The sequence below is a fragment of the Cryptomeria japonica genome, chromosome 1, assembly GCF_030272615.1.
Source record: "Cryptomeria japonica chromosome 1, Sugi_1.0, whole genome shotgun sequence".
Classification (NCBI taxonomy): domain Eukaryota; kingdom Viridiplantae; phylum Streptophyta; class Pinopsida; order Cupressales; family Cupressaceae; genus Cryptomeria; species Cryptomeria japonica.
This window is the reverse complement of record NC_081405.1, coordinates 214,096,318-214,118,122: the sequence shown is the minus strand read 5'-3', so window position 1 is coordinate 214,118,122 and position 21,805 is coordinate 214,096,318.

Sequence of the window (21,805 nt, the reverse complement as noted above, 5' to 3'; positions counted from 1 at the left end):
GTGGAGGTAACAGGGATGTCTATGGAAGGGGCCAAGTTCTTCAGGGATAGAAAATTTTCTAGCAATGCAGTGAAAATGTTTCCTAAGGATGATGATGAAAAGGAGAGGCTTGTCAAGCAGGACAAAACTTCTTACTTCATTCCTGACCAGGTAAAAAGTTTCTGGCCTAAAATATTGTAAGTGATAATGAAATTTGTTACAGTTGATGGGAGGTTTACTAAAGTCTATAGCTACCATTTTTTGTTTCTCAATCATTTTAAATATGGGAATAAGGTTTCTTTTCCTTATTATCTGGTTTATTCCCTAAATCATTGTCTGGTTGACCACATTAAGAACCCTAAGTTGATCCCTTTGGCTCATTAGGGATTAATCTTTTTAATCTATGAGCATTTTAAAGCCAGGGCTGATAGGGTGAAGGTCAGTGTGGTAGATAAAGAGGAGGATTACAACCCTAGTGATGGCTCTGATGATTCTAAGTCTGAGGTTAAGCTTGTCACTTCTACCCCCCCGAAGTGTTGGTATTATGGATGTGTTGCATTGGTTTTGTCATTGATGTCAACACTTATCAACACTTATCCTTGTGGAGATCTTTTTTTATGTTCACCGACATATTTAGTGACTTATGCACAGTCACCGCTATCTGGTTCACTGGCAGGTTATATTATTCACCGACACTGAGGATGATCTGTTATCATCTAGAGACTACTTGTTTATGTCGAAGACATTGTTTTGATCACTTGGTTTTGGTGATTTGATTATTGGTACAATTGAGTTTGCATATTTTTTGTTACCAGAAAATAGGTCTAGGGTATGGACCGGCAAGCATTATCTATTCCAAATCAACACTACATGTTATGGAGATGTTTTATTGATTGGTTATTATTGTAAATGCATTGAGCCAACATCATGCATCGCATATTGATTCATTTGTAATTGATTTATTTGTAATATCTTAGTGAGTAGACCTATACATTTGGTTTTAGGTTATGGTATATATGTAAGATCTCATTTGTGAGATTAATAGGATTGTGGAAAAAGGATTGTAATTAGGTATATGCGAATATAAGCAGAGCTATACACGCTGACATCATTTGAAGATTCAAGGAAGGTATGAAGAAGACAATCAGATCTTAACCGGTACTAAATCTAGCATATGAAGATGTTATTTTGAGCAGTACATTATCATTGGATTTAACCATCCAATTGTAGTCAGTGTGACTCCCATTTAGTGATTGAGTAGTGAGCTCTAGGTAGTTGGCCTTTCTGCATGTACAGACCCCATTTGTACACACATACTATCTACAGTAGTATCATCTAATTGTGGGTAGGGTTTCCCATTGTGGTCATTTTCTTTATAGGGTTTCCACGTACAAATATATGTGTTATGTGTTGTGGATGTTATTTGTCTTTTGTTTCATGCATTAAAATTTACCGGTACTGTTATTAACTGTTAAACTATCTACCGACATTAAGTTTGGTTTATCGGTATTATGCACTAGGTTTGGTTAAGTTATATTTGGGTTGAAATTAATAGAGAACTGATTCACCCCCCCCCCCCCCTCTCAGTTGCCTTTGGGTCCTAACAATTGGTATCAGAGCCTAGTCCTTTTTTGCAAAAGTTTAACAACATGAGGAGATTCTATGGCAACTAACTATTTTAGGAAGGACAGTCTGAAGCTTGATGGAACTAACTATGGTATATGGAAGATTAGAATGGAGACTCATCTGAATTGCATTGGAAAAGACATATGGAATGTTACAAAGAATAGCTATGTTGGTCCTACACAAAGTCAACCTAATCCACCAACCTTGGCTAAAGATCAGGAGAATGATTGCAAAGCAAAAGAAGCACTTCTGAGCGTATTGTCAGATCAGTAAATCATGGGATTATCAGACTAATCTACCACTAAAGATATTTGGGATAAATTGGAGACATTGAATGAAGGTGATACCACTATCAAAATTGAAAAACTGGAATGCTTCTGAGTCAGGTATGAAAATCTAGAAATGGGAGAAGATGAAAGGATTTCTGCTTTTATGGAAAGAGTTAATGAAATTGTTTTCAATATACAATGTTGTGGATGATCCTTAAGTGAAGATGAAATTGTTTCTAAAGTTTTAATAGCATTGCCACCAGCATACAAAATGAAAGTAACTGCTATTAATAAATTGAGAATAATACCTAATGCATCAGTATCGAGAGATACTTTGGTTGGAAAACTTTCAGCCTTTGAACTTGAGGAATTTGGTCATATTGCTACAATTAAGATAGATTTGGATTTCAAAGCTTCATCATCTGCAACATCAACATTACCATAAAAAAAATCTGATTGGAAAGCACTTTATGCTAGAGAACTTGAAGAAATCAGAAGAGAGAATGAAGAACTTGAAGAGCTTGAAGCACTATTTGCAAGGAAAATGTCTAAAGGTCCAGTTGGAAGTAAGTATGAAGGTAAAGCACCATTTAAATGTTTTAACTATAATAAAATTGGTCATATGGCATCTAGGTGTCCTGATAGACATGCAAGATTGAAAGAAGAAGCTAAAAGAACATATAAGCCTAACCCTGAATATCAAAGATACAGATTTGAGAAGAATAGAGATTAATCATGTTACTATGTTGATGAAGGAGTTACTAATGATTCTAATGAGAAACCAATAGACAATGGATGGGCTTTTCAACCTACTGTTCAACCGATAGAGCAGGCCCTAGCAGCTAAAATTGAAGAAAATGATGAATGGATCATTGATTCCGGATGTTCACATCATATGATTGGTGATAAGAGTAAATTCTTAACCTCTTAGGAATACAATGGAGGTCTAGTAAGATTTGGGGATGACAAAGCTTGTTTCATCAGAGGAAAAGGCACTATATCTTTTGATGGTAAGCACAATACTGATAATGTTCATTATGTTGAACGTTTGAAACATAATCTTTTGAGTGTTGGTCAATTAATTGAAAAGGGATTTCAATTACAATTCAAGAATGGTAAATGCAAAATCATGAATAGAACTGGTTTGGAAATTGCAACCGGTAATCAGACTAGAGGTAATATCTTTCATTCGAATAGAAGACATGCTTGATTGCACATATTGATGAAAGTTGGTTATGGCATAAGAGACTTTGTCATGTAAATTTTGATTGCATTGTGAAAATCAGTACAACTAAGGAAGTAAGGGATTCACCTAAGATTGTTAAACCTCACAATCTGGTATGTAAGGAATGTCAATTTGGAAAACAAGTTAAAGCAACTTTTAAGAGTATTCCAAAAAAATCTAATAATGTTCTTGACTTAATTCATACTAATTTATGTGGTCTAGCAAGAACTAGAAGTTTACAAGGAGATAGATATTTTATGCTAATCATTGATGATTATTCTAGACTGTGTTGGGTTACTTTTCTCAAGCAGAAATCAGAAGCTTTTCAGAAATTCAAACTATTCAAAGTGATGGTAGAGACCAAGAAGAAAATCAAATGTTTCAGATCAGATCAAGGAGGTGAATTCACATCTAAGGAATTTAATACATTTTGTGAAGTGAATGGAATCAGAAGACAATTATCAGCACCTCAGACACCCCAGCAAAATGGAGTTGTGGAAAGGAAGAACAAAACTACTTTGGATGCAGCTAGAAGCATGATATCAGAAGCAAACCTACCTCATGTGTATTGGAGAGAAGCGATCAATACAACTATTTATACATTCAACAAAATTCACATCAAAGGTAAAACCAGTAAGACCCCTCATGAACTATGGTTTGGTAATACTCCTACTCTTAAATATTTCATAATATTTGGAAGCAAATGTTATATTAGGAGAGATGATTATATTGGAAAATTTCATCCTAGAAGTGATGAAGGAATATTTCTTGCTTATTCATCTAAGAGCAAGGCATATAGATGTTTTAATAAGAGATTGCAGAAAATCATTGAGAGTGTAAATGTGAAGATTGATGAACATTTTAGAAGGTCTATAGACTCTGAACTGGTAGTTGAGATAATCACAAATGAACCTACAATGAGTACATCGGTACAAAATATTGATCCAGTCACACCGGCATCACCTGAGAATTCCACAGTGACTGAAGAACAGCAACAAGTGAATACACCCAGGTATGTAAGATTGAATCACTCTGAAGGTCAGATAATTGGGAATAAGTATCAAGGAGTTATGACTAGAAGAAGACTGGTAAATGAAGAGGTATGTCTAATTTCTCAATTTGGACTAGCAACTATTAATGAGGCATGTGAAGATAAACATTAAATTAAAGCTATGGAAGATGAATTGGAACAAATTGAAAAGAATAAAACATGGACATTGGTTCCCTGGCCTAAAAACAAAAATGTGATTGGAACTAAATGGCTATTCAGAAATAAACTTAATGAAGATGGTAAGGTAGTCAGAAACAAAGCAAGATTAGTGTGTAAGGGATATTCACAAAAAGAAGGAATTGATTACAATGAAACCTTTGCACCAGAAGCTAGAATTGAGGCAGTTAGATTATTCTTAGCTTTTGCAACACAAAAACTATAAAGTATATCAAATGGATATTAAATGTGCATTTCTGAATGGTGATCTTGAAGAGGAAGTTTACATTGAACAACCTGGTGGATTTTCTTTGACAGATGACAAAGATATGGCTTGTAGGCTAAGGAAAGATTTATATGGATTGAAGCAAGCTCCTAGAGCTTGGTATGCTAGATTGGACAAATATCTTTTGAAGCTTGGTTACACTAAAGTTAATGCTGAAAGTAACTTATACTACAAAGTGACTAATGATGACATCATGGTTATTGAAGTTTTGTTGATGATATCATTTTTGGAGGAGAAGATGGATTGTGTAAAGACTTTTCTAATGAGATGCAGGAAGAATTTGAAATGTCTATGATTGGGGAGATAAAATTCTTTTTAGGATTGCAGATTTCACAGACTGATAAAGGTATATTCTTAAATCAATCAAAGTACTTGAAGAAATTACTTAAGAAATTTGGCATGGAAAACTCTAAACCGGTAAGCACACCTATGACTACAACTAATAAACTATCATTGAAGGATGACTAAGCACCTATTAATCCCACAAGATACAAGTCTATGATAGGAGGTTTACTATATTTGACACAAACAAGACCTGATATTATGAATGCAGTATGTATTGTTTCAAGATTCCAGAGTAATCCTAAGGAAAATCATGAATCAACAGTCAAAAGGATTTTCCAGTACCTACAAGGCACAACAAATCTTGGCTTATGGTATCCTAAAGATGAAATTTTTTATTTATGTGCATACATAGATGCAAATTGGGTAGGAGATATAGATGACAGAAAAAGAACCACTGGTGGAGCATTTTTTCTTGGCAGTAGACTAATTTCATGGTTGAACAAGAAACAAAGTTGTACATCACTATCAATAGCAGAATCAGAATATGTTGTAGCAGCAACTACTTGTATACATGTATTATTGATTAAGAAAATGTTGAAGGACATAAAGGTAAAATGCAAAGAACCTATAATCATTTACTTTGATAATATGGCAGAAATTTATATATCAAAGAATCTGGTATTTCACTCTAAAACTAAACATGTTTCTATCCAATTTAATTTTCTAAAAGAGAATGTTGAAGCAAAAGAAGTGAAATTGGTTTATGTGAATACTAAAGAGAAGATTGCAGATATCTTTACTAAACCTTTGCCTAAGGAAACTTTTGAATATCTAAGAGAGTAGCTTGGAGTTATACCCTCACCGGTAGAAACTTAGATAGTTGGAGCATGGCATCAAACTGACAAAATTAACAGAGAAATATTTTTCCTGCTTTGATGAAGGAGAGCTACTTCTCGGGGGGAGTAGATTGAATAAATTTGGTTATAGCAATTGGTATTTGTAATAAGTTCCATGAACTAATTGTATTTGGTTTTGTATTACTTTGGCATTTGATGTCAAAGGGGGAGAGATATCTATTAAAAAACACATTATCTTTTGGAGAGAGATTATTTATTGGGGGAGAGATTGTTACTCTCTATATCTGTATTTTGATTTCTCGTTAATGATCTCTTTAGGAGATTGTTGGTTTTTGGTTTTTGGCATTTCTAATTTGGCACTTAGATGGTTTTTCCATCTTGTGTTGCCATCAATGCCAAAGGGGGAGATTGTTGGTATTATGGATGTGTTGCATTGGTTTTGTCATTGATTTCAACACTTATCAACACTTATCCTTGTGGAGATCTTTGGTTATGTTCACCGGCATGTTCAGTGACTTATGTACAGTCACCGGTAACTGGTTGACTAGCAGGTTATATTGTTCACCGACACTAAGGATGATCTGTTATCATCTGGAGACTACTTGGTTATGTCGAAGACATTGTTTGGACACTTAGTTATGGTGATTTGATTATTGGTACAATTGAGTTTGCATATTTGTTGTTACCAGCAAATAGGTCTAGGGTATGGACTGACAAGCATTATCTATTCCAGATCATCACGACACATTATAGATATGTTTTATTGATTGGTTATTATTGTAAATGCATTGATCCAACATCATGTATCGCATATTGATTCATTTGTAATTGATTTTATTGTAATATCTTAGTGATCCAACCTGCACATTTGGTCTTAGGTTTTGGTATATATGTAAGATCTCATTTGTGAGATTAATAGGATTGTGGAAAAAGGATTGTAATAAGGTATATGCAAATATAAGCAGAGCTATACATGTAGACATCATTTGAAGATTCAAGGAAGGTATGAAGAAGACAATTAGAGCTTAACCAGTACTGAATCCAGCATATGAAGATGCTATTTTGAGCAGTACATTATCATTGGATTTAACCATCCAATTGTAGTCAATGTGACTCCCATTTAGTGATTGAGCAGTGAGCTCTAGGCAGTTGGCCTTTCTACATGTGTAGACCCCATTTGTACACACATACTATTTGTAGTAGTATCATCTGATTGTGGGTAAGGTTTCTCACCGTGGTTTTTTTCCTTATAGGGTTTCCATGTACAAATATCTGTGTTATGTGTTGTGGATGTTATTTGTCTTTTGTTTCATGCATTAAACTTTATCAGCATTAAGTTTAGTTTACCGGTATGATGCACTAAGCTTGGTTAAGTTATATTTGGGTTGAAACTAATAGACAACTAATTCACCCCCCCCCTTTTAGTTGCCTTGGGGTCCTAACACTAAGAAGAGGGTTACAATCCTCAAGAATAATAATGATGCTTTGTTGGGGGAGGATACTTCTAGTTACAAGGGGAAGCTCAAGGGGAAGGGTAAGAAGATAATTTTATCTGATTCTGATGTATGGGGTGAACTACCTCCTCAAAACCTTGATAACCAGTACTCAAAACTGATGGACTTGGATTCCCAGGATTTACAAGACAACCCTGAATCGATGCTCAATATTTTTGGCACTACTAGAAGTGCCTTGGTTGATCTGTATTGCTTCCAATGCTAGGTATTCCATTAAATTAATACTTTGCATCTTAAGAAAATAAATATCTTAGCTAAGTTGGAAGGGGTTGAAAGGGTTGTGAAGAAAGATGGTCAAGTGAAAATTAAGGATAAAGGGAAGGTTTGCACTTCTAAGAACAATGAGTGTGCCCTGTGGAAAGAACATGAAAAAATAATGATGTTGGAGTGCCTTAAGAAAAATAGGGAGGCTATTGAGCTTTTTAAGAAAATATATGATGAAAAGTTTGGGGAGATCAACCTGAAAATGTAGAAAATTGAGGTTGCACTCAAGAAGATAATGGAGAATAATGCAGCTATGCTGAGAGTGTTTGTCACCAACATGTCAGTGATGGTAGCCTAATTGGATAAGATGCATAATGATAGGAACTTTGTGGATTTGGAGATGGAGGCTAGGGTTTCTAGCTCCAAGGATTTCCCTCACACTACGAGGAGGACTAGACAAAGTACAGAGGCTGTGGAGGTACCTTTGCCTCATGATCTTCACAACCTCAAGGAAGCTACAAAGACCATGATGATACTAGAGAAAGAGGCTACTAATGGACTCAATATTTTCATATAACTGGTCTTGGTTTCTTTTTGCTTCTATTCTTGCTAGCACCTCATTGGCTTTTTGTTGTCCTTTTCTATAGCAACCTATTATATTTCTTTGTTATTAGTCTCGGTCTAGTTGCTTTAATGATCTATCTTTGGATTCTGATGTAAGGGGTTTTGGGTCCCCTCAAAAACTATTTTTTCTTATTAAAAAACTTATGATCATCCTGAATCCATGCTATTTGATAAGGCTTAGGGTGTTTCAATCTTTCCAACTTCAACTTATTCACCATTTCTTCTAAAACAAGATTATCTGAACTACCACTATCAATAACAACTTTATAACACCTATAGAATACCTTACATCTGGTCTTCAAAAAATTTATCCTCTGTAAGGGCTCCTCATCTTCTCCGGTATGACACAAAGCTCTCCTCATCATCAATAGTTCTCCATCTTCTGGTTTGTTAGCTAACCTAGTGGGGCTTTTTTCTACCAATGTTTTTCTCCCAGTGTTCTTTGTCTTCTTACATTCGAAAGCACAATGTCCTTCTCCTCCACACTTAAAGAAAGTTCATCGAAATACACTCTTATCTTGTCTTTTATCATCCTTTCCAAAATTTTCATTTTGGTGGTCATCAGGTTCTCTTTTCCAATAGAAATTTCTATCATCCATTCGGTATGAACTACCATATTTTCTTACTTCCTTGTCCTTATTGTGATCTGTACAGGTTCCTCTTCCTCTAGTATATCTTCTTCCTCCTTGAAATCTTCCTCCAAAAAACCTTCCACCTCTACCTTGATGTCTTTGTTCATGTCTTTTGTTCAGCTTCTCTTCTTCTTTCAAGGCATACTTGTATGCTTCTTCAACATTCTGCAACTTGATCAAACTGAGTTCATCTTGTATAGCATCTGTATTCCATTCAAACATCTCACAACTTGTTCAACCTCATCATCAACATGTCTAGATCTGATATTCAACTTGTAGAATGCTTCGGTGTACTCCTTCACACTAGATTCCTTCTGCTTCAAGTTTTGCAACTTCTAGAATAGATTTACTTGATAATTAGCTAGCATAAACTTTTATTTTAACTTAGAAACCATCCACTCTGATGATTTGATCTTCTCTTTACCTCTTCTCTACTTATAAACCTGCAAATGCTCCCACCAAAGAGATGCATGACCTTTCAATTGGGTACAGGCATACTTTACCTTTCCTTCCTCTGCGGTGTTCTCAAAATTAAAATAATTCTCCATCTCCAAGATCCAATAAATCAATTCATCTAACTTCTAATGCTTAGTTACAATGATTTATCTGATCCAAGAAGATATGATCAGCCCAAAAGGAATCAAATGTCGAAGAAAAAAATCAAACTTGTAAAACCAATAGGTCGGCCCCCACCAAAGAGATTCTTCCAAAAAATCCAAAGGATGAAGTGCGAATCAAAGGGAAGGTCGGCCACAAGCCAAGGAACATCAGAATCAACGCAAAGGTCTCTACAAGATATGGAAGGGATTTGGTAGATTCACCAATGTAAATAGGTCCAAACGGTTTTGGTGCCAGAAAACTATCTCAGAATCCGGAATCGATAACTTACCGAAAAATGATCCAAATGCTCTATGGTTTAGGACTAAGGAATATGATAATGTCCTCAAGCAAAATACAACTCCACAAGATCTAGTGAGCCAATGGAAGAAAATTCAAAATAAAATGTTGAAACTATAAAATAGAAAACAAACAAAAAAGAAATATTTTTGGTTGATGCAAGATTGCCAAGAACCAGGGATGCTCCTACATCACCTTTTGAAGGAAAAATCATAAGCATTAGATAAATTCAAGATATTCAAATCAAAGGTTGAGAGTGAGATAGGATTAAAGGTGAAATGTCTGAGATCATACATAGGAGGAGAATTATGTTTCGATGAGTTTGATTCATTATGTGAGAAGCATTGAATTAGAAGACAATTATCTGCTCCTAGAACCCCACAACAGAATGGATTTGTTGAAAGAAAGAATAGGACTGTCTTGGATGTTGTAATGAATATGCTGATTGAATGGAATGTTTTGAAGATCTACTTGACACAAGTTGTTAGCATTGTTGTTTACACATTCAACCGAGCTCATATAAAAGGTGATAATAGTAAGACTCCTTATGAGCTGTGGTTTGGTCATGGTCCTATTGTGAGATATTTCATAATTTTTGGAAGTATGTGTTATATCAAGAGAGATGACGATATAGGGAAGTTTGATGCAAGAAGTGATGAAGGAATTTTCTTGGGATATTAAACAAAGAGAGAATCCTACCGGTGCTACAATAAGAAACTGATAAAGATAGTGGAAAGTGCAAATGTGAAGGTTGATGAGAACTATGGAAAAGAGATCAGAGCATGTCTAGTGAACTCACAATACAAGTTCTCACTTTTTGACCAACTTTGACACTTAGATGAACATTTTGAAAAAAACTTTCACTTTCTGACACCATAACTTTTAAATCATCAAGAATTTAAAGATGATGTAGACTAGTGATTTGTAACATCTTGTTTGTAGATTTTAAATATATTATTTCAATTTTTTTTAATAAAATTTTATTGATTTTTCCATGTCCCTCAAAAAGTAGTTTTTTATAGCAAACAACTTTTTTAAGAGTGACGTGCATCCAAAAATGCATAACTTTTTTTTATAAATGATAAAAACTTAATTCTTTTCAATTTTGATTTGTAACATCAATAACTAGGGCATGCAGTTAGTTTGATAGTGATATTTAGAATGTTTTTCATTTTATTAAGTTTTGAAGTCCGACTAATTATAATTTAAATATAGGTGTACATTTGAACACATAACTTGCTCTATATATATCAAAATTCAATTTTATTGTTTTTGTTAGAAAGAAGACATAAATACCTAGTGCATAGATATTTTTCAATTTTTTTTTGAATTAGTTTACTATTTTTACCAATGCATTGAACAAAGAAGTTCATGTTCGGTGAAAAACCTACACTCATAAGATATAAAATAAAAATATATTAATGAAATTAAATATATTAAAAATTATACTATTTGTAAATCTTATAATAAGGATTAAATACTTCAAAAAACTTCTCAATAAATTCATTTGACCCCCCAAAAGATAATGTAATATTGATTTTTTATTAGCATTTGATAGATGCAAAGGAGACTCCATTGCAAGTATGATTTAGAAATAGAAAGGTTCTATCCAAGAAATTTTGATCTAAGAGACCTTTGATCTAAATCTCTTCAATTAATTACTTCAAATGGGACCTATTAAAGATTAAATCATTATATTTTCTAAAAAATGTATGATTTGAACAAAAATTGGGATCTACAAAAAAGTGGGAACCAACATTGTGAGTTCAACTTGCCGATATGATGATGATCAAAATGTTGTTTTAACACTAAATTAGACTGAAGAATTGAAGTTGAAGGATCCGGTAGAGACCGTTAATCCGAATGTTGTTGTGGTTGTTGAAGAGGTGCAAGAACATGAAAATCAGAATAATTACAAGACTCCAAGGTATGTAAGATTGAATCACTCTGAAAATCATATCATTGGAGCTAAAAACAAAGGTGTGATGACTAGAAGAGGACTACATGTTGAAGTTGTATGCTTGATTTCCAAAATTGAACCTAAAGATGTTGTTAAAGCTTGCAAAGATGAAAATTGGTTAAAGGATATGGAAAAAGAATTAGATCAGATTGAAAAGAATAACACATGGGAGCTTGTGCCTAGACCTAAAGACAAGAATATGATTGGTACTAAATGGGTATTCAGGAATGAATTGAATGAAGTTGGTGAAGTTGTCAAAAATTAAACAAGATTGGTATGCAAAGGATATTCATAGATAGAAGTAATTGATTATGAGGAGACTTTTTCTCTGATAGATAGAATTGAATTTGTTAGACTATTTCTTGTATATGTTGCCTATAAAGATTTCAAGGTGTATCAAATGATGTCAAGTCAGCCTTTTTGAATGGTGAGCTTTAGGAAGAAGTCTACATTGAGAAACCTGGTGGATTTTCATTATCAGAAGATGGAGACATGGTATGTAGACTAAAGAAATATCTTTATGGATTGAAACAAGCCCCTAGAGCTTGGTATGCTAGATTGGATAGGTATTTGTTGAAATTAGGATTTAATAAAGGTATCAATGATAGTAATTTGTATCTCAAGATTTAGAATGATAATATTTTAATTGTTTATGTTTTTGTTGATGATATTATTTTTGGAGGAGATGATAACTTGCGTATGAAGTTCTATGCTGATATGTAGAAAGAATTTGAGATGTCTATGATAAGAGAGATGAAATTTTTCATAGGATTGTAGATTTCGCACTGGAAAAGGTATTTTTATATCTCAGACTAAATATGTGAAGGAATTACTAAGGAATTTTGGGTGAAAATTCTAAACCCGTTGGAACTCCTATGGTGACTGGTTGCAAATTGTCTAATAATGATGAATCTCTTAAAGATAATCAAACTTTGTATAGAATTTGTTGGTTCTGGTTTGATGATGATTTTTGTATTAGATGAATTTATGTGTTGTCATTGATGGCATATACATAAACACACATATGATCATATTGTTAAGACAAATTGGTATTACTCCTAAGTCTTTGTAATGCAAGTCGGTATCATATGTATAGAGAAGCCCAATCGGTAAGAAGGTGTCTAACCGGTAGAGTGGCAAGGAGACGAATGAAGGGCAATCAATTAATGAATTGGAAGTGGTTAACTCTCAACCGGTATTGATATTCCTATCGGTTTCACTAATTATGTGATGAGTTACCACCGTTCATGATGAGTTATCTCTAAACGAAATTTTTGGTGATGATTTATGATGTGTTATGGAAGATTGTCTAGATACACTAAACCTAGGAAATTGTGATGAGGTTCTTGACCCAACATGAAATCTAATGTCTATAAAATGACATTATGATTAGTTATTTTCATATAAGAGATACAAGTGATGTTATGAGATAGAGTTGATGCGGTTTATTGAAGGAGATGAAGAGTATATCAGTGATGCAAAATTGAGTGAGCAGAAAGGGGTCTATAAAAGAAAGATGTGCTATTTATAGATCATACCACCAATTCTTTTCTAATCATTGCAGCAGTCAAATCCCCTAATCGGTTAACCTCTAACAAGGTTCACTGTACAAATTCTTTAACCGAATGACTCATTAGTTTGGATTTGAAATCCTCTACTGAGGTTACTCCTAACAGGGTATTACCTTTAACCGGGTATAGCTCCTAATGGGGCTTTGGGATCTTTAACAAGATTCACTCCCAACAGAGCACTTTGTAGACCTTAACTGGTCATTTACCTATTTCTATTGATAGTTAACTTCTAAGTTCCATCTCACCGTGGCTTTTGCCCAGTTGGGTTTTCCATGTATAAATACTTGTGTTATGGTGAATGTTTTGCTTGTTGTGAATGCTTTTATAACAATTTGGATTGCATGCATAATCTTTACTAAACTGGTTAATTATTTTTACCGGTCTGTGTTTAAAGTGTTACTATTTTTCTATCACTGATTCACCCCCCCCTTAGTGCTTTATAAGTTTATCAATTGGTATCAGATCTTAACTTCCTTAAGGCTTAATCACTTGGAAGGAAACCCTAAAGACATTATGGGTGATACGAGTTATAGAGAGATGGCTAGTGTACTTGATGCAACCAGGGAAGAGCTTGAAACCCTAAGAAGTGGATTCAAAGCTTCACAATTTAAAAGGAGAGAGCTCATTAGGATAACTGGTGAACAACTGAGAGGGGGGGTGAATTAGTAGTTAATAGATTATATTAATCAAACCACTTATAACCTTTAACCAGAGTACATAAACATTGAATACCGGAATAGCAGAAATAGATATCGCTAAGCAATAAAACCTAAGAATGAAATAGAGAATTAACACAATGCAACCATACCACATAACACCATGATTTGTATGTGGAAAAATCAGTAAAGGGAAAAACCACAGTGGGAAGCCTACCCACAGTCAGATGATACTTCTGCAAAAAGTATGTGATACAATAAGGGGCTTGCACATGCAGGAAGGCACACTGCCTAGAGTGTACTGCTCATTACAAAAGAGTCTCACTGACTACAGAGAGGTTATAACCACCTCAAGATAATTGGACACCAATCTAGAAGAATGAACTGCTAGATAGCATCCACCATGCTTGATTACAGTCCTGGTTAAGCTCAATACTAGAGGCCTTTGACCTCTTAAATGCAATTCGATCACCTATGATCGACCAAATCTCCTTCACATATGATATATAATTCCTTGACCACGACACATGATCTACAATGAGATCTTACATCAATTTATACAAACCTTAAGGCCTAAACCAATTAGGTTAGCCACCTAAAAGATATTACAATAAGATTATTACATACGGTCATATTACAATGATATGCCATGTCGACTTTAGACCAAAATAATAATAACCAATCCATAGAACATCCTGATAATGTGTAGAGAACACGTTAACATGATACCAGTCCATAACCTAGATAGGTACCAAACCTAATCTAGGTCCACCACGACAAAGCGATGTCCCCAATCAATTGAGGCATGATCAAGGATCACCTTGTGCATCCTAAATTCCATCTAGAAGCCACACCACCACCACTTAGCATTTTGTCAAGGTTTCTCAGTGAAAGCTCTACCGTGAAACCTTAGACCCTTATCGGTAACATAAGATCTTCTATTGGTAACCAAAACATGTCTCTCAATAACCAACCAAAACAACTAGTGTTGACATAAATGACAAAACATCAATGCAACACATAATCAATTCATCCATATTACCAATAATCTCCCCCTTTGGTATTGATGGCAACACTAGATGTGAAAAACATCTAAGTACCAAGAAATGCCAAACAAGTCTCCCCCTGTGGAAGACAACCAACAATCTCCTGAATATCAATAACTCTCCCCCTATGAATGATATCTCTGTAAAGCTCTAAATTTATTTTTCACATCACTATCTCTCCCCCTTTGACATCAATGCTACAAATCTAACAAAAATATCAAAGCAAGGATATAAGCCCCTGAGTCTCAAAGTTGACTACTCCCCCTGAGTAGTAGCACCACTACATCAACTCGGAGCAAAGGATAAAGCTGATGATGCATACTGGACTAATGGTCTACTCCATCAATTAAGTTTCTACCGAAGGATAGGTACCCCTAACCTGTCTCTCAAATACTCAAATGATTCCTTAGACAATGGTTTAGTGAATATATATGCAATCTACTCTTTAGTGCTCACATAAACCAATTTGACTTCCTTTTCTTCCACCTTGTGATTCAGAAAGTTATATTTTGTTGATATGTGTTTAGTCTTAGAGTGAAATACCAGATTCTTAGACATTTCAATAGCTATGGAGTTATCACAATAGATAACTACCGATTCACTACAATTCACCTTGATATCCTTAAACATTTGCTTCATCCATAAGAATTGAGTGAAATTAATTGTTGCTGCAACATATTCAGCTTCTATAGTAGATAAAGAAATGCATGACTATTTTTTACTAATCCATGAAACCAATTTCTTTCCAAGAAATAAAGCTCCACCAAAAGTGCTCTTTATGTCATCAGTATCTCCTGCCCAATCTGAATTTATATATGCACATAAAGTGAAGTTATCATCTCTAGAATACCACAAGCCATATTTTGTTCTTCCTTGCAAATACCAGAATATCCTCTTTCGAGCACATTCATGATTTTTTATAGGATTACTTTGATATATTGAAACTAATGGTGTAATTAATTATTCATGATGGATATTATTACACCTTACTTAAGTTTACTTAGGTACATGCATATCATAGTAGTTTGGGTATGAGACACTTGGGTGTTTGTGCCACATTGGGATAGTGTGTGTAGGAGAATTTCCACCTTTTATGGTGTGATCTTTTTACTAATTTATCATATCCACTTATTGTGGGATGATAATTCCACCTTCAGTGGATGATCCACCTCATCTGGAATATTATATTGTTTCTCCTAACTACCACACCTATTTCCTACCATCCCTTGTTTCTTATTGAGCCACATGTCATGTTTGTGTGCTCACATATCCATATAGCATTTCCTATTGTAGATAGGAATTTCAGAATCATCACATGCAATATAAACATACTAATCTAGCTCAATCACAAAAGCTCAAATGCAATGATCAATCCTAACACACTCAATAAAGACATGAAAAGCAAAACATTCAAAACTAAAGACTATGCAAACCAAATGTAGATCTGAATGCTTACTTCATGTGGCTCCATTGTCCTTCTTTCTTCTCCAAATAGCCTTTGGTGTGGATCTCACCTACAAGTGCATGATCATGATTGAAAGCAAGTAAATAAGATATTGGCGCAAGAGTACTCGAAGTGTGATTGATTAGAAATTTGATAATCTGATTATTCTCATTCTGATTAGGGATTTGATTGAAGAAATTCATCGAATTTATAGACAAATTGGAGAGATGGATCAAATTAGCATGATTCAATTCAAATAGAAATTGCAAATCAAAAATGTCAATTATGACAATTTATGACAAATTATGCACTTTATATGCAAAATTTGTTGATTGATGATTTATGACAAATTATGACAAACTTCTATGTCAAGAATTGATTGATTGTCAATTATGACAAATTATGACAAACTTCTATGTCATTCCCATGAAATTAGGAAAAAAATAGGAGGAAATTGAAATTAAGAATTTAGAAAATTAGAAAATTAGAAAAAGAGGAATTAAGAAATTGATGAAAATTAGAAATTAGGTAATTAATTAATAATTTGTCATTTATTAATTAATTCACAAAGACGAATAATTAGCCAATTAAATGAACATTTAATTGTGACAAGAAGACTTAGGATAAATAAATAAATTATTTAATCCTAGAGAGAGAAATGACAAACAAGGTTAAATGATTAAATCACGAAACCCTAAAAGATGAATTAGGTCTTGATGAAAGATAATTGACTCGATCATGATTCTGATTAACAAAGGACCAATGTGATAAATGATTTGATTGATAAATGCGCTAATTGATGAGGAACAATGACAAATTGATCCAAATTGACATAATTGAGATAGACAACGATCGATGGCAAATTGATCACAAAATGACAAATTTGACAAAAGGACAAGGATCGATGAAAAAATAGATTGCAAGATGACAAGATTAAAAATGACCACGATCGATGACAAATCGATCGCAAAATGACAAGATCGAACATGACAACGAGCGATGACAAATCGATCGCAAAACGACAAGATTGAAAATGATAAGGATTGATGACAAATCGACAAGATTGCTAAGAGGACAAAACCCTAGTTAGGATTGACGATGTCCAAAATGATGACAAATTAGCACGCACATTGATGTGACAAGATAAAATCGATCAAAATCATGACTGGATAATGTTGTCGACAAGACCAAATTTGAGAGTGAGACAAATGAAGAATGTAGAAGAATGACTCGATGCTTGCAAATGATAAAAATCAAGTGTGTAACATAGGAGAAATGTTAATGCGATGCAAAAACCTAAAATGAGGCAATGCGCCAATGTTAAAGTATGATTCCGCAAGCGTTGACCATTTTTAGGTGTCTACATTTTGCCCCTCTTTGAGACAATGTGAGTTTAAGCATTGTTTCAAAGAACAATAGTGAAAATTCCCTAGACAATAATAATGACATATGCATGCCCCCTCGAGGAATTGGCCGGAAACATCCAGAAAAGAGGCCAAGTGATCGATAAGAATGACAGAAGACAATAGGTTCGAACGGACTATCAAGATTGACGGAAGAAATGTTAGTAAGAAGAAATTAGACAAAGGACAGTTAGAGATGAAGGAAAACTTTCTTTCACATATGCACATAAGTAGGTGAGAACCTTTATTTATTGTGGCAAAGCGGATGCAGAGCATCATGGCATTGAAGGCTAGAGCTGAAATGCAACCCTTTTTGCAAAAGACAAACACATCGCAGACAAACAACAATCACAACAAAAAAGAAAGGGACCATGAACCATCCCAGTCACTCTAAATCACTCAGATCATCGAGCAACATAGGAACAGGATTGAAGCCAAAGATAAATCAGTAAATGATAAGACTCACTAATTCCAACAAGTCAAACAAACATCTTGATCTTCTTTGTCAAAAGTTGAAAGTGCTGATAGGACGATCATGTTGTCTAGTTTCAGGACATACGGTACCCCGTCTAAGATAGGACACAGTCTGGTTTTGAGTATACCACACCTTGTGTAAGACCCATGATAGTAGAGACAAGGACAAATGATTTTGAGGTTGATTGATATGACAATTTTGATCAATTTAAATGTCTGGGTTGATTGAAAAAGTGTATCTGTTTATGCATGATTTCATTAAAGCACAACGTTGGATTGTGAGTCGTTGGAAGTATACTTAGTGAGCTGTCTATACACAGAGGGGTTATTTATTGCAAAATGCTTGTTTTTGGATTTTAATGTTTTGAATTTTTTGAGATTTTACAAACTTTTTTTTTGTTCGTTTTTTCAAGACTTTATTTGACTTTTTTAAGGATTTATTTCAGGACATTTTTTCAATTTTTTAGGGATTTTTTTAGGACATTATTTGATTTTTTTGGATTATTTCAGGACATTTTTCAATTTTTTTGAATTTTTTCAAGACATTATTTGATTTTTTTGGATTATTTCAGGACATTTTTCAATTTTTTTATGATTTTTTCAGGACATTATTTGATTTTTAGGGATTTTGCCTCCAGTGTCTAGCAAGGCAAGGAATATGACAGGTGAATAAATAGGCTTTCTAAAATGATGGTGGATAGAGGGAAGACAAAGGCCTTTTATCATGGAGACAATGCGGATGCAATTTTCAAGGGCTATTGCATGATGGGACAAGAGACTGGATATGACAATGTAAAGTAGTGATATGGCATGAGGGACATGTCAAGAGGTGTTTGAAACCATGTTTAAATTTTGTGTCCTTATATCAGATTAAGATCAAGGAATAGAAAGAAAGTATGGATAGTGATAAGATATGGATAGGATAAGAAAGACCAAGAATGGATAAGGGACATGGACTGAAGGTCGGGATTGGATATGGGATAGTGGCAGAAAGTTGCAATAAGCCAGGGAATATGGATGAAAGGTTGTAATAAGAAAATGGATAAAGACAAAAAGCTATGATGGACTAAAAGCTGCAAACAAGATGCATGATGCTCATGAAGATCCTTAGCCTTGTCAAGATCAAAGGTGGAAAGAGGAAATGGACATGAGGGACAATAGGATATGAAGGGTAATGACAGGGGTTCGATAGGATAATGGAAGGGCAATAGGATATGAAGGAGGAAACCTTCCCCCAAGTGTGGTGTGCAAGAAGTTTATAGATTACGCATGACGCCTGTTTGCCAGGTTTTCATCATGGTACTTTCCCAAGGCGCCTGTTTGCCAGGTTTTCACCAGTGGACGAATTATTTTTGCTTATTTTTTTTCTTTTCTTTTGTCTTTTTTTTTTCACTTTTTTTTTTTTTTCAATTTTGACTTTTTCAATAGAAGATGGACACATGATAGGGGATGAAAGAAGGACTCAAGCATATTATTGTTTGGATAGTAACCTTGAAATAAATGGACCATGACCTTTGAAAGTATACTCAAAGACATTGGTAGGATGAGGACATGGAAAATGAGATGAAACTAAGGCAAAGATTTATGCAAAGGATTGGACCAAAGGGATCAAAGGATGGAAAATATGCATTGGATAATGGATAGGGTATTGGAAGAATTATTCTTGAGTGGATGGAAATGTTGGCAAGATCAACATTGGCACACACCTTGAGGGGTGATGGACTGATGGAGGAAAAATGGATCTCAGATTATGAGATTTGGATGGACGAATAGCTTGGGATTTTGGGACATAAGGGCCCAAAATGGATGAAGAAGGTGGTGGAGGAAAAAATTCAAGAGGTTTGGATGGAGGAATAGCAATTTTGGATGCCAAGTTGGATGTTTCTTTAGGCTTTTGTGCTTCAAAGAGCTGCTTAGGGATCCACATGGTTTTTGATTTTTCATGCTTTTGTGGTTCCTTGGAGTGCATTGCTTGCACAAGGGATTTAGGAACCCATATATATTTTGACTTTACTTTATTTTGTTTTTGAGCAATGGGCCTTTGTGACCTTTTGGATTTTTCCTTTTCTTTTTGGCTCATATTTTTCTTTTCTTTGACATGTTGATTAGATTGGACATGTTGATCCTTGAATACATGTGGATTTCTAGACTTATGACTTTTATACTTGGCATCCAAATTGCTTGGAGGGGGAAAGGAATGCATGGATGGATATGAATGAAATGGAGTTCTTTTGGATTGATGAAATTTACTCAAGGATGTGTGCCTTTGCTGACCTTACATAGAGGATGAAGGAATATAAGGACCTAAGATGGATGGAAGGTGTGATGGGGAAGGTGTATGTTTTGATTTTAATGGAGGGATACCAACGTCTTGAGAGTGAGTTGTGTAGACATGACCCTTGATATTTTCTTTAACATGAAGGGATTCTTTCTCATGAAGGTCTAATCCTTTTCCTTTATGAATATCTTGACTTGTAGGATACTCTTTTCTTTGGGAAGAAGACGCGAGTCCATTATGAGGTGGATATGATATGAGAGAAATAATGAGATCTTGAAGTGGATCGGATTGCACCAAAGTGGAAGAACCCATTATGCATGTCAAGGGTTCATGAACATCTTGCACTAACACGTCAGAATCATGAGGGGGATTAGGATCATGAGAGGGACTAGGATTTTGTAGTGGACATGGTTCAATGAAAGGCTCTTCAAGAGATGGAATGGGAGAAATAATGGGATCATCAAAAGAAATGCGCCCTTGGAGTGTATATGGAGCATTAAGACAAGGAGATGGAGGAACAAAAGGATCTTGTGGAGGATTTAAAGGAATAATTTGATCTTGACAAGGAGGAAGATCATTGGAATCCTCTTTAAAGGTGCTTTGCTCTTGACTTTTAATGGGATCATCGAAAAGGATGGAAGGGATATCTTGATCTTTCTTAGGAAGTGGAATGTCAATGGGATTTGAAAGGACATTTTTTTCATGAAATGGAAGGGGATCGTTTGGGATTGGATGGACTGGGATATCTTGATCTTTCTTAGGGAATGGAGTGTCAATAGGACTTTGGATAGGATGGACAAGAATAGGGGAATCATCATGAGTGTCTGGGAGATGAGATCCTGGTCAACAATTGGATGGGATGATAAGGTTTCGGGATCTTGATCTTGATCTGTTTTAACATGCATTTCTTTATGCTTAAAATTATCCTCTTGACATGGGGTTAAACTTTGGATATGCATGGAGGATTCTGACAAGGGATCAATGGCTTGGCATGAAGGAAATGCACTTTGAACATTTGTGATGGATTCTGGCAAGGAATTAATGCTTGAACATGAGGAAGAGGGACTTTGAATGGGGTCCTCTAAAATAGGTAATGGAAATAAAGTGCATGGTGGCATTGGGTCTTGTATTTCTGAAACATGACAAGGATGTGCATCATGAATTGGATTATCGTGGCAATCAATTATGGATAGCCCTTTGATAATTTCATCCTTGGGTGTATTATTTGATGAGGACAATATGGAAGGTTCTTGTGAAACTTCTAGAGGTGTAGGGATAGATGCCACTAGAGAGTCAATTTGCTTGCGAGGGGATGAGGCATTGCTAGACATAAGTGTATTATCTTGATCTTCTTCAAAGAACTCACTT